At 33.7% G+C, this 13254-nt stretch overlaps 1 protein-coding gene across 5 annotated transcripts in view; it reads right to left on the reverse strand.

Annotated features, from left to right (window-relative positions):
- The window catches only part of WDR49 (WD repeat domain 49), a 211639-nt gene that overhangs the window by 97802 nt on the left and 100583 nt on the right, over positions 1-13254 (reverse strand). The gene's annotated exons all lie outside the window — the stretch shown is intronic.

The raw sequence follows: 13254 nt of genomic DNA on the forward strand, positions 1-13254 counted from the left end.
GACAGTTGTTTCCTCCACAGTGCTATAATTGGTTCTCAATTCTGCCATAGCACCTATTATTTTGTATTTCAGTCACCTGTTTAAATATCTCCTAAATTGTAAGCTCCTCTAGGAAAGGGGTTGGGTTCTATTTCAGTCCCTGGTATAAGGCTTGGCATTTAGTAAGTGTTTGTTGTAGGCAGAATAATAGTCCCCCAAAGATGTCCATGTCCTAATTCCCAGAACCTGTGAATATGTTATCTTAGGTGGCAAAAGAGATTCTGCAGATATGACTAAATTAGGGACTTTGAGATGGTGAGATTGTCCTGGATTATTTGGGTGAGTCCAATCATAAGGGTCTTTAAATATGAAAGAGGGAGGCAGAAAAATTATCAGAGTTGTGCAATATGAGGACTCTTCCTAGTCTTGCTGGCTTTGAAGAGGGCCATGATCCAAGGAAGCTTGAAAAGACAAAGGAATGGTTTCTCCCCCAGAGCCACCAGAAAGGATGAGACTCATGTCAAATTCCAACCTACAGAACACAAAATAAATTTGTGCTGTTTCAAGCTACTAAGTTTGTGCTCATGTATTACACTAGCAATAGAAAACTAATACAGTTCTCTCTCCGTCTGTCTATATATACATGTGTGTATACATATATATGTATATATGTGTGTGTAGATACATATATCTATATATGTGTGGATAGATATATATGTATACATATGTATGTATGTGTATATATGTATATATGTATTTTTGGTAAAATAAAAGAAGTGGCATTAAATGAGGTCAAGTTCATATAACCACAGATATTAAATTCTCATTCAAACACCTTCAAGACACATAAATGACATGCATTTACCAATGGATAGTAGAGGGCAAACACTAAATCCTTGCTCAAGAAATAGGTTGCTTTAGATTCAATAGACATTAAAAAATTGTTTTTCCTTTTCTTCTATTTTCTCATGGCTCCCTTCATTTCAAAGAGGGTGAGTCACACTAAGTGTCCCAGGAAGAAAACAGAAAGATTAGCTTCACAGGTGGGAGTGTTGGTGCTATCAGTAGTGGTACAGAATTAACAGGCTACTGAGGGAGTGAAAAACCTCTCCAAAAGGGGGTATCAGGCAAGTCATCAAGACCTTGTTTACTTTTTAAAAACATGTAGAATGTATCTGTTGTACAAAATCAAAAATCACCACAGGGCTTTTATCTTAACCCTATCTCTGTAACCTAGGGTCAGATTTCCTGGGTTCTAATCTCAGTTATGTTCCTTACTAACAGGGGGACCTCCAATAAGTTTTTTTTTAATCTGAGTTTTTAATGTAGTGTCTACCTCACCTAATGCTATGAGAATTAAATGAGAGCCTATGTCAAGCACTTAACATGATGACCAGCCTGTAATGCGTTCAATGAATGTTCCTTATTATTATGTCTATTTTATTTTTTCATTGTGTAAATATTAGAACCTAAAAGCAGAAAACATTATTTCAAATAAACTAGTCTATCCAACATGAAAATTATTTCTAAATTATCTATAAAAGATAGTTTCTGTTTAGATGAGTCTTTATTGCCCCATAAGGCAGGCAACCTTATAGTTTTTAACCTATTTTAAATCATACACTGCTTTGGGAAAAAAATCTATTGAAAATGATGGTTCTATCCCAACTCATCGAAAGCCCACAGCCATATATACGTACAATTCTACATATAATTTATTTGGGTACATAGACACACCTCACAAACATACTAACAGGTCCTAGGAATCTACAAGATAGGAATCCCTACAGTAATTATTAAATATGTTCAGCCAAAGAAATCTTCTTCTACCTTTTCATTCTATCCTACCTTCTTCTCACACCTGCATAAGCTTCCTCTTACCCCTTTTCTCCAGGTTAAATGATCCCAATTCTTTCAACCATTTCAATATCAGTTTCCAGATCTCACTACCACCTACCATGGTGGCCTCTTGATTCTCTCAATGTCTTTGTTTCCACTTTCTCTCTAGGGGAGGGTAGTCATCCAGCCCTTGTTTACTTTTAAAAACCATGGTAAGATGCGTCCATTGTATAAAGTCAAATAGCACCAGAGGGCTTTTATCTCAAGCCATATATTCTACCCCTAGTCCCAATCCTTAGAGATGGCCTTCTTTTACTCTTTTACTCTTTCTTGTTTATGATTTTTTTCCACAACACTAAATAATATAATTGTGCACACATGTGTGTGTATATATGTGTGTGGCATATATATTTTTATACAACTATATCTAGTGACTCAGAAAGAAGAAGAAAAATTACTTATACTCCTTTTCTCCCTTTCTCCTCCCATTTCTCCCAAGTTAGCATGTTAATTTTTTTAGTCCTATTGTTATTATTTTAAATATGTTTATACATTAATTATTGACCCACTAATTTAACACTATCTGTACCTAAAAATCTTTAAAGATCTGCTTTAAGCAAGTCATCCAGAATGGAGCCAATATTTCCAGTGTGTTCTAATCATTACAGGTGCTATGATTTCCTTAAAGCAGTCTATTTTTGCGTTAGCTGATTAAGCCTCTCCATCATGCTTTTCACTTGCCTTGATGTCTTAATTGAGCAAAATTCTATATATTATTCCCAGGAACAAATAACCAAGCCAGATGTCTACTATCCTGTTTCCAAAAATATATTTTTTAATTAAGACTAAAATTTTCCCTATTTTTGATCTAGAGTTTCAAGTGACAATATCATTTTGAATCCTAATTTCCCATGCTGTTCTCGTGATAGTGTGTGAGTTTTTACAAGATCTGATGGTTTTGTAAGCATCTGGCATTTCCCCTGCTCGCAATTCTCTCTCCTACCATCATGTGAAGAAGGCCCTTGATTCCCCTTCACCTTCTGCCATAATTGTATATTCCTGAGGCCTCCTTAGCTGTGTGGAACTGTGAGTCAGTTCCTCACCATGCCTTTATAAATTACCCAGTCTCAGGTAATTCTTTATAGCAGTGTGAAAATGGGCTAATACAGACATAGGTAGTGTTCAATAAATATATTTTGAATTAAAGATTGTGGCTCACTCTGTCTATACCCAGATCATTGATGAAAAGATCAAACAGGATATGCCCAAGAATACAACACTCCCACAAAAAAGTCTGCCTCACTTCTACATATTTATTTACCCAATTGCAGATCTCACATAATCCACAATGAAATTTTATGGGACTTTTTAAAATATCTTACAGAAATAATTATGCTTCTAGCATAGGGTAATGTCTCCATTTACTCTAACTACCAGCCCTTATAACAAGCTTGAACTAACCTAGTCAGTCTCTACTTGGTAAACCACATCACCAAACCCTCTGACCCTAAGAATGTATATTCATAGAGAAAATTGGGTTTTCTTGCCAAAGATTTTTATTAAAGAACTCATTCTGGTTTTTAATCATCACCAAAAAAATTTTTAAAAATTGTTTAAAACATTCTGGCAGCTCTCCAGGAAATGTTTATCTTAAAAAACATGAATTCTGTTATAAATATAAATAGAATTGATAAGCTTTTATTTCGAATGTTACAGTTATAAAATTAGACACATCTAGATCATTCTCAAATACTCATATTACTAATGATAATCACATCTTCATCATTCAAAATCCTGTCTTGTTTAGTATGGACCCCTTCTAAGAAATAGAAACTAACTTTATGTCATAATAATAATATAGGGTATAGTTGAATACACGTTGACAATAACTCCACAGTATTGATGAACTATAATTTCTCCAGAATCATTTTTCATTGTTAAGTAATTTATATTGGATTTGATATTTCACTGACATTTAGTCACATAAATTATATGATAAATTAAAAACAGGTGAGCTATAACCTGTCTAGTCTACAACAGGTTACTTCTTGTTGTTAGCAATTAAAACTAGAAATTTTTTTCAGAATGTGCACATTTGTTAATTTTTTAAATTAATGTTTACTGTTCTTCTTCTTCTAGGCAACCCTAAACTCTCTCAACTAACGATCCCACTAAGTCCACCTTCCATCTTTAATTCTCTAATTTTGCTTTCTGCTGAGAATTAAGCAACAGCATTGAAGTACAGCCATGAAAGCATAAAATGGGTGATGGTATATGACCTCCCTTATGTTCTTAATTTTCCCTGCCAGTGGTTCTTAAACTTGACTTTAGAAACACCTATGATGCTCAAGAAATCTCCTATGCTTTGGCCCTTTCCCAGACCGATTAAATCAGAATCTCTGAGGATGGGGCTCAGACATTAGTTTTTTATTCCCAGGCATTTCCTTTGCATTATATCTAACTTCTCTGTTTTGTTTTAAGGTCAATGATAATCTCCTTGAAAAAGAAATCTTTCCCTCAGCTTAATTAGTAATATCGCATAGCTTAGCTTTAAACCAGGTAATTGTATTCTCCTTCTTTTTTATTCAGTCTATATCCTTTTAATCATAAAAGCCCTCACATTAATTCAGTTTTATTAATCAAGTCCTTTGACAAAAATGTCACTTAAATATCTAGTTATTATTTGAGAATCCTGCGTTCTCACCTTCTTTTATATTCAAGTTGACTTCTGGAATAGAATTAAACCACAGTTCAGAAAGGAATATGTTTAATTTCAATTTTCATTTCAGATATCCTAGAAGGGTTTTCTTTATTTTTAGTAGAAAAAACAGATTCACAAACTTTTAAGCTTAAAAATTACAATGGAATAATTTTTTTAATTTGTATTATCCACAAAGTTTTATTTAAATTGATCTGTATCTATTTGCATCATTATATCTGAGAACTTGTGATATCTGTCTAAACTCAGGCTTACTAAGTCAAGTCCATGAATGGGCATGTTTGGGGGCTCTGTATTTCATCTTCACTTGTAGATTAACAAGAATAAGCATCTAAGTTTATGATTTTATATTAAGGCAAATACATTTTGCCATAATTAATAATATCATATAGCTTTATCAAATAATGATGACATTTTCTTGCATAATCTTTATCTTCTTTTAACCGTTAACCTTATAGTAATGCAATATTACAAGTGAATACTGTATTACTTATACACAATAGACCTAGAAATCAATGGATTGAGACTCCAGACACCCAATCCTAGTTTTCATCCTAGGCAGTTCAGGTATGTGATTTTTATCTTTCCATTTGCTCATCTTTCTGCTGAAGGGGCCCCTACCAACTCTGGAATTCTGTCAAATTTGTCTACAATGTAGTCAAATTACTCAATCCATTATCTAAATACTCTAAAATAACAATATTTCAAACGAATTAAAAAAGGTACATTGTGAGGATTGAATCAAAGAAATGTAGGACATCACCATGTTTTCAGCCTAGCTTTGCTGAAGAATCCCCTACTCCCTGCCAGAGGTGGACAGAATCACTGTTATTCACACAGGCATCATAGAACTATAATAAATCAACAAGTAAATAATGAAATAAAGCTTTTCTTCTGTGCTACAAATATTACATTTATAAGTAGATAACTCACAGATATAGGTAGGGGTATAAATAGATGTGTGAATGGATAGAAAATCTATTTTCAGTGCACTTTTAAATCCAAATCAGTATTATTTACATACTAGCAACATGTTTAATTCAAAGTAGTCAGAAAATAAAACAATTTGTTATTTCCTCATAAAGGCATAAAAGTGAAGGAGAAGTAGAAAACAGACTCAGATGACTCCATTTAAAGGAGACCTGCTTGGCTTTATCAAACATTTACTAACTCCTGTTATCCTATTAGAGATAGATATAAAATAACAATAAGAAAAAAGGGAGAGTGTGGGCATGCTTCTGTGTGTGTGTGTGTGTGTGTGTGTGTGTGTGTGTGTGTATTGCTAGGGGATTTTTGAGTACAGTAGTGCAGCAGCCCAGCTCACCAGGAGCAATCCACACAAATGGATAGCCTACTTGCAGATAATAGGATAACAGGAATGGAGGGCATTGCTTTTCCCGAACACACTTTTATGTACTAACAATCTATTTATTTAGAAGTTAAGCCTCTCAGTAATCCACAAAAGCATAATCAGTAAATGCTTAAAGACAATTTTGTTTGACATGATGTATGCTAGCAGAACTATTCTACTGAATACCTTGGCTAACATTTTTATCTTAAAGTCATATAACATTTCTTCCTTCAGAAAAGATTTTTGCTATTTTTTTTCCCAGGACTAAAATCAAACTTAAAATACTAGTTTGAAATTAAAATCTTCTCTTCTGCCGTTTATCTTTAAATTGCTACTATAACTATTATAATAGTTATACTATTTTTTTTTTAGTTCTCTTCAACAGAAATGAGAGAAGACACACAGCTCTAAGACTCGAATTTCCACTATGTGTCTGTTTATTCTTTCATTGACCTTAAAAGAGGCAAAACATTGTCTAACAACTCTGAATTGTTGGGCAGAAATCTCATTGATTTCCCAGTTCTAATTTGCAATAGGCTGGGCACAGTAGCTCACACCAGCACTTTGGGAGGCCGAGGCAGGCAGACCACTTGGGGTCAGGAGTTGACCTGCCTGGCCAACATGGTGAAATCACATCTCTACTAAAACTACAAAAAAGTAGTTGGACATGGTAGTGCAGGCCTGTAATTCCAGCTACATGGGAGGCTGAGGCAGGAGAATTGCTTGAGCCTGAGAAGCAGAGGTTGAAGTGAGTCAAGATCAGTGCACTCCAGCCTGGGCAATAGAGCAAGACTTTGTCTCAAAACACACACACACACACACACACACACAAACACACAGATAGAGAGAGAGAGAAAGAGAGAGAGAAACAAATTTGCAATAAATTTAATTAATGCCAACATTTCATTTAAGGTGCTTTCTTTTTTCAGGACAGAAGTTCATTTGGAGAATTTTTAAATCTCAGCTTGATTCTTTGCAATTATCATTATTCACATAACATTAAAATCTTAACAGAATTTTTGCCTTTAAAAATGTCTTTTAACTTTCAAAGATCACAGCTCCTCTTTTAATTTACAATGTAAATTAAAACTCTTTAAAATTTAAAATTCTTTTTTTACTCAATATTTATACTAACAACTTTAAAAAAAAAATCAAAAGCAGCTACAGCATGAGAATTCCGATTAAATTATCATTAAAAACTAGGTTTTTGTAAGGGGTCTTCCTGCTTCAAAGAAATATAGTTCTGAATAAAACAATTTTTGGCTGGCTGTGGTGGCCACATCTGTAATCTCAGCACTTTGGGAGGCCGAGGTGGGAAAATCATTTGATGCCAGGAGCTTGAGACCAGCCTGGGCAACATACAAAGACCCTGTCTCTATAAAAAAAAATCCAGAAAAATAAAGCATAATTTCTGTTGCCTTGCTGGGCCTTCAGGGAGTAAGAAGTATTTCCATGGGTCCAAAAAAACAAGGGAAAAAGAAACAAACTTAAAATGGGGACACTGAACAGTAGACATAAAGGAAAGAACTACAACCAGAAGCCTAAGCCTTGGCCCAATAGCAAGGTACAGCCATTGAGGTGAGACTGTTAAACTGGACAACTGAGATGCAGAATGCAGTAGCCTCAAGACAGTAGTTTTGCACATTTCATTATACCCTACAGAAACAAACACAAATCTTCTCTGGAAGAAAGCATCTTCAATTTAGTTCCTCAGAATAACTATATATTAGTAACAGTAAAAAATGAGGGAGTGAGAAAGATAATCAAGCATAAAAGGAAACAAATCACTATGAGGAAGAATCACCAGAATAGCAAATATCAAGTTTAGAACACAATGAACTCCAGATATTCTCATTACAAGCAAGAATGTAAAATAATTAGGTACAACATTAAAGAGCTAAAAGTCAGAATCCCCTAAATGAACAAGCAACAAGAGACTATCCAAAATTACAAGAGAGTTCAAGAAAACCTTTTAGAAAAAAAGTTAGTTGAAATTAAAACCCAGTGTATGAGTAATATAGAAAGTGGCCTCCTCTCCATTAGAAACAACCTCAAGAAAGTCAAGAATATGATAAGAATGCCTGCTAAAATATGGAGAAAAAAAATCTGAACATAGAATGGGATGTAAATTAAAGCATGCAATTTTTATGGAAGATAGTGAAGAGTGAATAAACAGAGAAATACTGAGAGCTCTTTCTCAATATCTTAAAGATGTCAAACATTACCAAACTTAATGAAATTTCAATCCAAATACTGATAGGGCTTTTCATGGGAATGGGACATTTGTACTGATCCTAAAATTTACTTGGAAGGATAATATGTTGGAGGATAGTTCAAATGGAAAAAGAAAAACAATAAGTAGGAATTACCCTACCTGGCATCAAAGTACACAAAAAAGAGAATGGTTAAACCATCGTATATTAGCATAGGAAAAGACAAGTAAATTAATGGAAAGAATAAAGCATATACAAACAAATTCATGTATATTTAGTAATTCAGATGATGATAACAATGGCATTTCAAATCAGTAGGAGAGACAGATTATCCAAAAAATAACCTTAGGCAACCATTTGTAGAAAAAATCTACACAAAAATGAACCATAAAGTTAAATGCAAAAAATAATCAACAATAGAAAAAGTATTAGCAGAAAATAAAGAATATTTTTATAATAACTTACAAATAGGAGATGTGGAAAATATTTTGTGTCTAAGCTAGACACAAATTTAGAGCCATAAAGAAAATCATTCCTTAGACTCATTTTTTTCAGTCTTGACTATCTTTTTCTTGATCATAATAGCTTAACATTTTTTATTATCTTTTCTTTGTTATATACATTGCAAATATTTTGCCTCTTTAGAGCACACATTTTTAAATTTTGTTTTTTTCATTCAAAAGTTTTAAATATTTATAATATTGAGTCTAAGAAATGCTTTCCTTAGATAAATGGCATGATCAGATATTGCACAAAAATCAAGAACTATAAATGGCCAATAAATATTTGTAAAAGAAATTCACCCTAGTTTTTGTTCATCAGGTTCACACACAAAAATGAACACATTTTCACTGCTGACAAGAATATGAGAAAACAGACACTTTCATATACCCCTCATGAGCATGCCTATTGGTACAACATTTCTTCACTGTAATAGGCAATATTTATGTAAAGCCTTTGAGATCTAATAGCATAACTTCTAGAAACTTATTACAAAAAAATTAACCTAAGAGGTCTTAAAAGTGTGCATGTGTGTGTTTGTGTGTGTGTGTGTGTGTCATGGCTAACAAAGGTAAACAACTTAGAAACAATATCTCCTTTAATCAACAGGTGATTAAGTAGTTAAATTATGGCCATCCATACTAAGAATTGCTGTATAGCCAAAAAATACAGATATATGTATAACTATATGTCTATCTATAAAGATCTTCAAGAGATACTGTTTAGGAAAAAGCAAATTGTAGAAAAATATGTGTCATATGATACCATTTACATAAAAACTAATAATAAATACTACCCTGTATTTGTTCACACTCAAAGGATAATACATATAATAACATTAAATAAAGTTGTATTTTATTATAATGACATATTATTATAATACATTATTATGTATAACATAGTAAGTATATAGCAAAACAATATAAGAAGATACACATCTAGGGTTGATAATAGTTATTCCTTGGGAAAGAAATGGATTTGAAGGGGAAATGATCATAAGGAATATTTACTTTTTGCACTACATGCTTCCTCATCATTTGCAATTTTTATAGGAGGGCATTAATCCATTTACTGGTGTACTTTAAATGAAAATCCTTTGTTTCTGGATGGATAGACGGAAGTCGGGGTGGGGAACAGTGTGGAAAAAAGAAAAGAAGACAAATGGTAAGACAAAATTCTGATTGTATTGTTCTTACCAACCATAGGTCTACAATATAGAAGCCAGGTTCTGAGAAAAATCAGAACCTCAAACAAAGGATTAAGCCACAAACTGATTTGCTTCTGCTGACCAAATCAGGATTAGTGGCCTCGGGGAGAATAGTTAGGAGTAATGAAAAAGCTGAATTAGGCCCACAGGCTGAATGTCAGTCTCCAGCAGAGAGGTTTGACATAGGCTTCAAAAATCTTTTTTACTCCCCATGGTGGTTCCTCTCCAAATGACTGAGTTACTTGCCCTCAACAGGGCCTTACCACCAGTGACTGCCATCTCAAGAGAATCAGCTTAGGAGTTCAAAGCAAAATACAATTGAACTCTTTAATCACCACTGGAAAATAGCAATAGAGATGATTTCCAAAAAAGAAATGAAGTTTCAGATCATTTTTGGAGAAAATTTTGTAGATTTAAATCGCTTTGTCTATAGATCTTCTAATTCAGCAATTCATTGACCAAAACATGTTTCAATCAAAAGCTCTTGAAAACATAATGTGTTTTCATTTTTTCTAACTTAACCCCAGTCCTATAAAATATCCAAAAGAGTTTGACAGCAATAAAGCAGAGGCTTACCCTGGTGGCAGAATGCATTGTTGTTTGTTGTAAAGACATAAAGACTGAGATCACGATGCATTTATTAAAGTGAAATAGATTTAGACTAACATGAAAGACAACATGACAAGCTTCATTATAATGTAATGCAAACAAAACAAAAATAGAAAGATAAATTGTTTTTGGAAGAGGCCAGGTAGTCTTAGCATTGATGATAGCTGTACATAATCACCTGTGACTCTAAAGATATTTTTTCACTTGCTTTTACGTTATAAAACCTCTCGGGGAAGTCTTAATGATAAAATATCTGATACTTGTTTCATATTTATATTTGATAAAGATTCTCTTATTTAACTACAATTTATTGGGGACCTGGTATATATATGGCATAATTCCAGAAAGACATTGCCCTAACCTTATGAATCCTATCATTTAGTTGATAGTTATACTGTTTCATATATTATATTTAACATGTATTTAATACATTAATATTTTCTAGGTCTTGGGAAACACAAAAATAAATTCAACAAATAATCTTTACCTTCAAGCGGTCAGAATCTAATGAAAAATACAATATACATATACAATGCTCCGGTATCCAAATCAGATTGTGTTAAATTCAATAATGGAAATGAAACAAAGTGCTAAAAGATCTCAAAAAGTAGGCCAGCTAAATCTAACTAGGGCATCATAAAAGGTTTCACTCAAGTTTCTTTGATACTTTAGACTCAAAGTAATATGTCTTCACTTCAAGCTGTCAACATATAACTACTGAATAAGCACTACCAGGTGCCAAGCACTGTGATAAATATCAAGAATACAAGCTGAAAAGACACTGACCTTTTTTTTTCACTTTTTCTTTTTTGAGACAGGGTCCCTCTCTGTCACCCAGGCTGGAGTGCAATGGCATGATCACGCCTCACTGCAGCCTCAGCCTACCAGGCTCAGATGATTGTCCTACCTCAGCCTTTTGGGTAGCTGGGACTACAGGTGTGCGCCACCATGCCCACTAATTTTTGTATTTTTTTGTAGAGATGGGTTTTTCCATGTTGCCTAGGCTGATCTTGAACTCCTGGGCTTAAGTGATCCACCCACCTCAGCTTCCCAAAGTGTTGGTATTACAAGCATGAGGCACCACACCAGCCCTCTTTTTCATTTTTTCTAATTAATTTTTTTATTTTGGTGGGTACAGAGTAGGTGTATATATTTATTGATTACATGAGATATTCTGATACAGATATGCATTGCATAATAATCACATCAGGGTAAATGGAGTAGCTATCACCTCAAGCATTTATCCTGTGTGTTACAAGCAATCCAATTATATTATGTTAGATATTGTAAATGTACAATTAAACTATTTTTTACTATAGTCACTCTGTTGTGCTAGCAAATACTAGGTCCTCTTAATTCTATTTTTTATACCCATTAACCATACCCACTTCCTCTCCAACCTCCCCCACCACTACCCTTCCCAGCTTCTAATAACCATTCTTCTTCTAACTCCATCAGTTCAATTGTTTTAATTTTTAGCTCCCACAAATAAGTGAGAACACGTAAAGTTTGTCTTTCTCTAACTGGCTTATTTCACTCAGCATAATGACCTCCAGTTCCAACCATGTTATTGCAAATGACAGGATCTTACGCTTTTTTATGACTGAGTAGTACTCTACTGTTTGTAAATACCACATTTTCTTAATCCATTTATCTTCTGATGGACACTTGGGTTGCTTCCTAATCTTGGCTATTGTTAACAGTGCTGCAATAAACATGGAAGTGCAGATACCTATATGATATACTGATTTCTTTTCTTTGGGGTATATACCTAGTAGTGGGAATGCTGGATCATACGGCAGCTCAATTTTTAGCTCTATTATAGTGGTTTTACCAATTTACGTTCCTACCAACAATGCATGAGAGTAGCCTTTTATCCACATCCTCACCAGCATTTGTTATTGCCTGTCTTTTGGATATAAGCCATTTTTAACTGGGGTAACATTGTAAATTTGATATCTCATTGTAATTTTGATTTGCATTTCTCTGATAATAAATAATATCGAGCACCTTTTCATATGCCTGTTTGCCATTTGTCTTTTTTTTGAGAAATGTCTGTTCAGGTATTTAGCCCATTTTTAATCAGATTGTTAGTTTTTTTTTCCTAGAGTTGTTTGAGCTCCTTGTATATTCTGGTTATTAATCCCTTGTCAGATGGATAGTTTGTAAATATTTTCTCCCGTTCTGTGGGTTGTTTCTTCACTTTATTGATTGTATATTTTGCTGCGCAGAAGCATTTTAACTTAATGTGATCCCACTCGTCCATTTTTTCTTCAGTTGCCTGTGCTTGTGGGGTATTGCTCAAGAAATTTTTGCCTAGTCCAATATTCTGGACAGTTTCTCCAATGTTTTTATTTAGCAGATTCATAGTTTGAGGTATTAGATTTAAATCTATAATCAATTTGGATTTAATTTTTGTATATGACAAGATTTAGGTGTCTAATATTATCTTCTGCGTATAGATATTCAATTTACCCAGCACCATTTATTGAAGAAACTGTCTTTTCCTCAATATATGTTCTTGGCACCACTGTCTAAAATGAATTCACTGTAGATGTATGGATTTATTTCTGGATTCTCCATTCTATTCCACTGGTCTATGTGTTTGTTTTTATGCCAGTGTCATGACGTTTTGGGTACTGTAGCTCCATAGTATAATTTGAAGTCAGTTAGTGTGATTCCTTCACTTTTATTCTGTTTGCTTAGGATAGCCTTGGCTATTCTGGGTCTTCTGTGATTCCACATAAATTTTAGGATTGTTTTTCCTATTTCTGTGAAGAATGTCATTGGTATTTTGACAGGGATTGCATTAAATCTGTATATTGCTTTTGGTAAT

The sequence above is a fragment of the Pan troglodytes genome, chromosome 2 (genome assembly GCF_028858775.2).
Source record: "Pan troglodytes isolate AG18354 chromosome 2, NHGRI_mPanTro3-v2.0_pri, whole genome shotgun sequence".
Lineage (NCBI taxonomy): Eukaryota > Metazoa > Chordata > Mammalia > Primates > Hominidae > Pan > Pan troglodytes.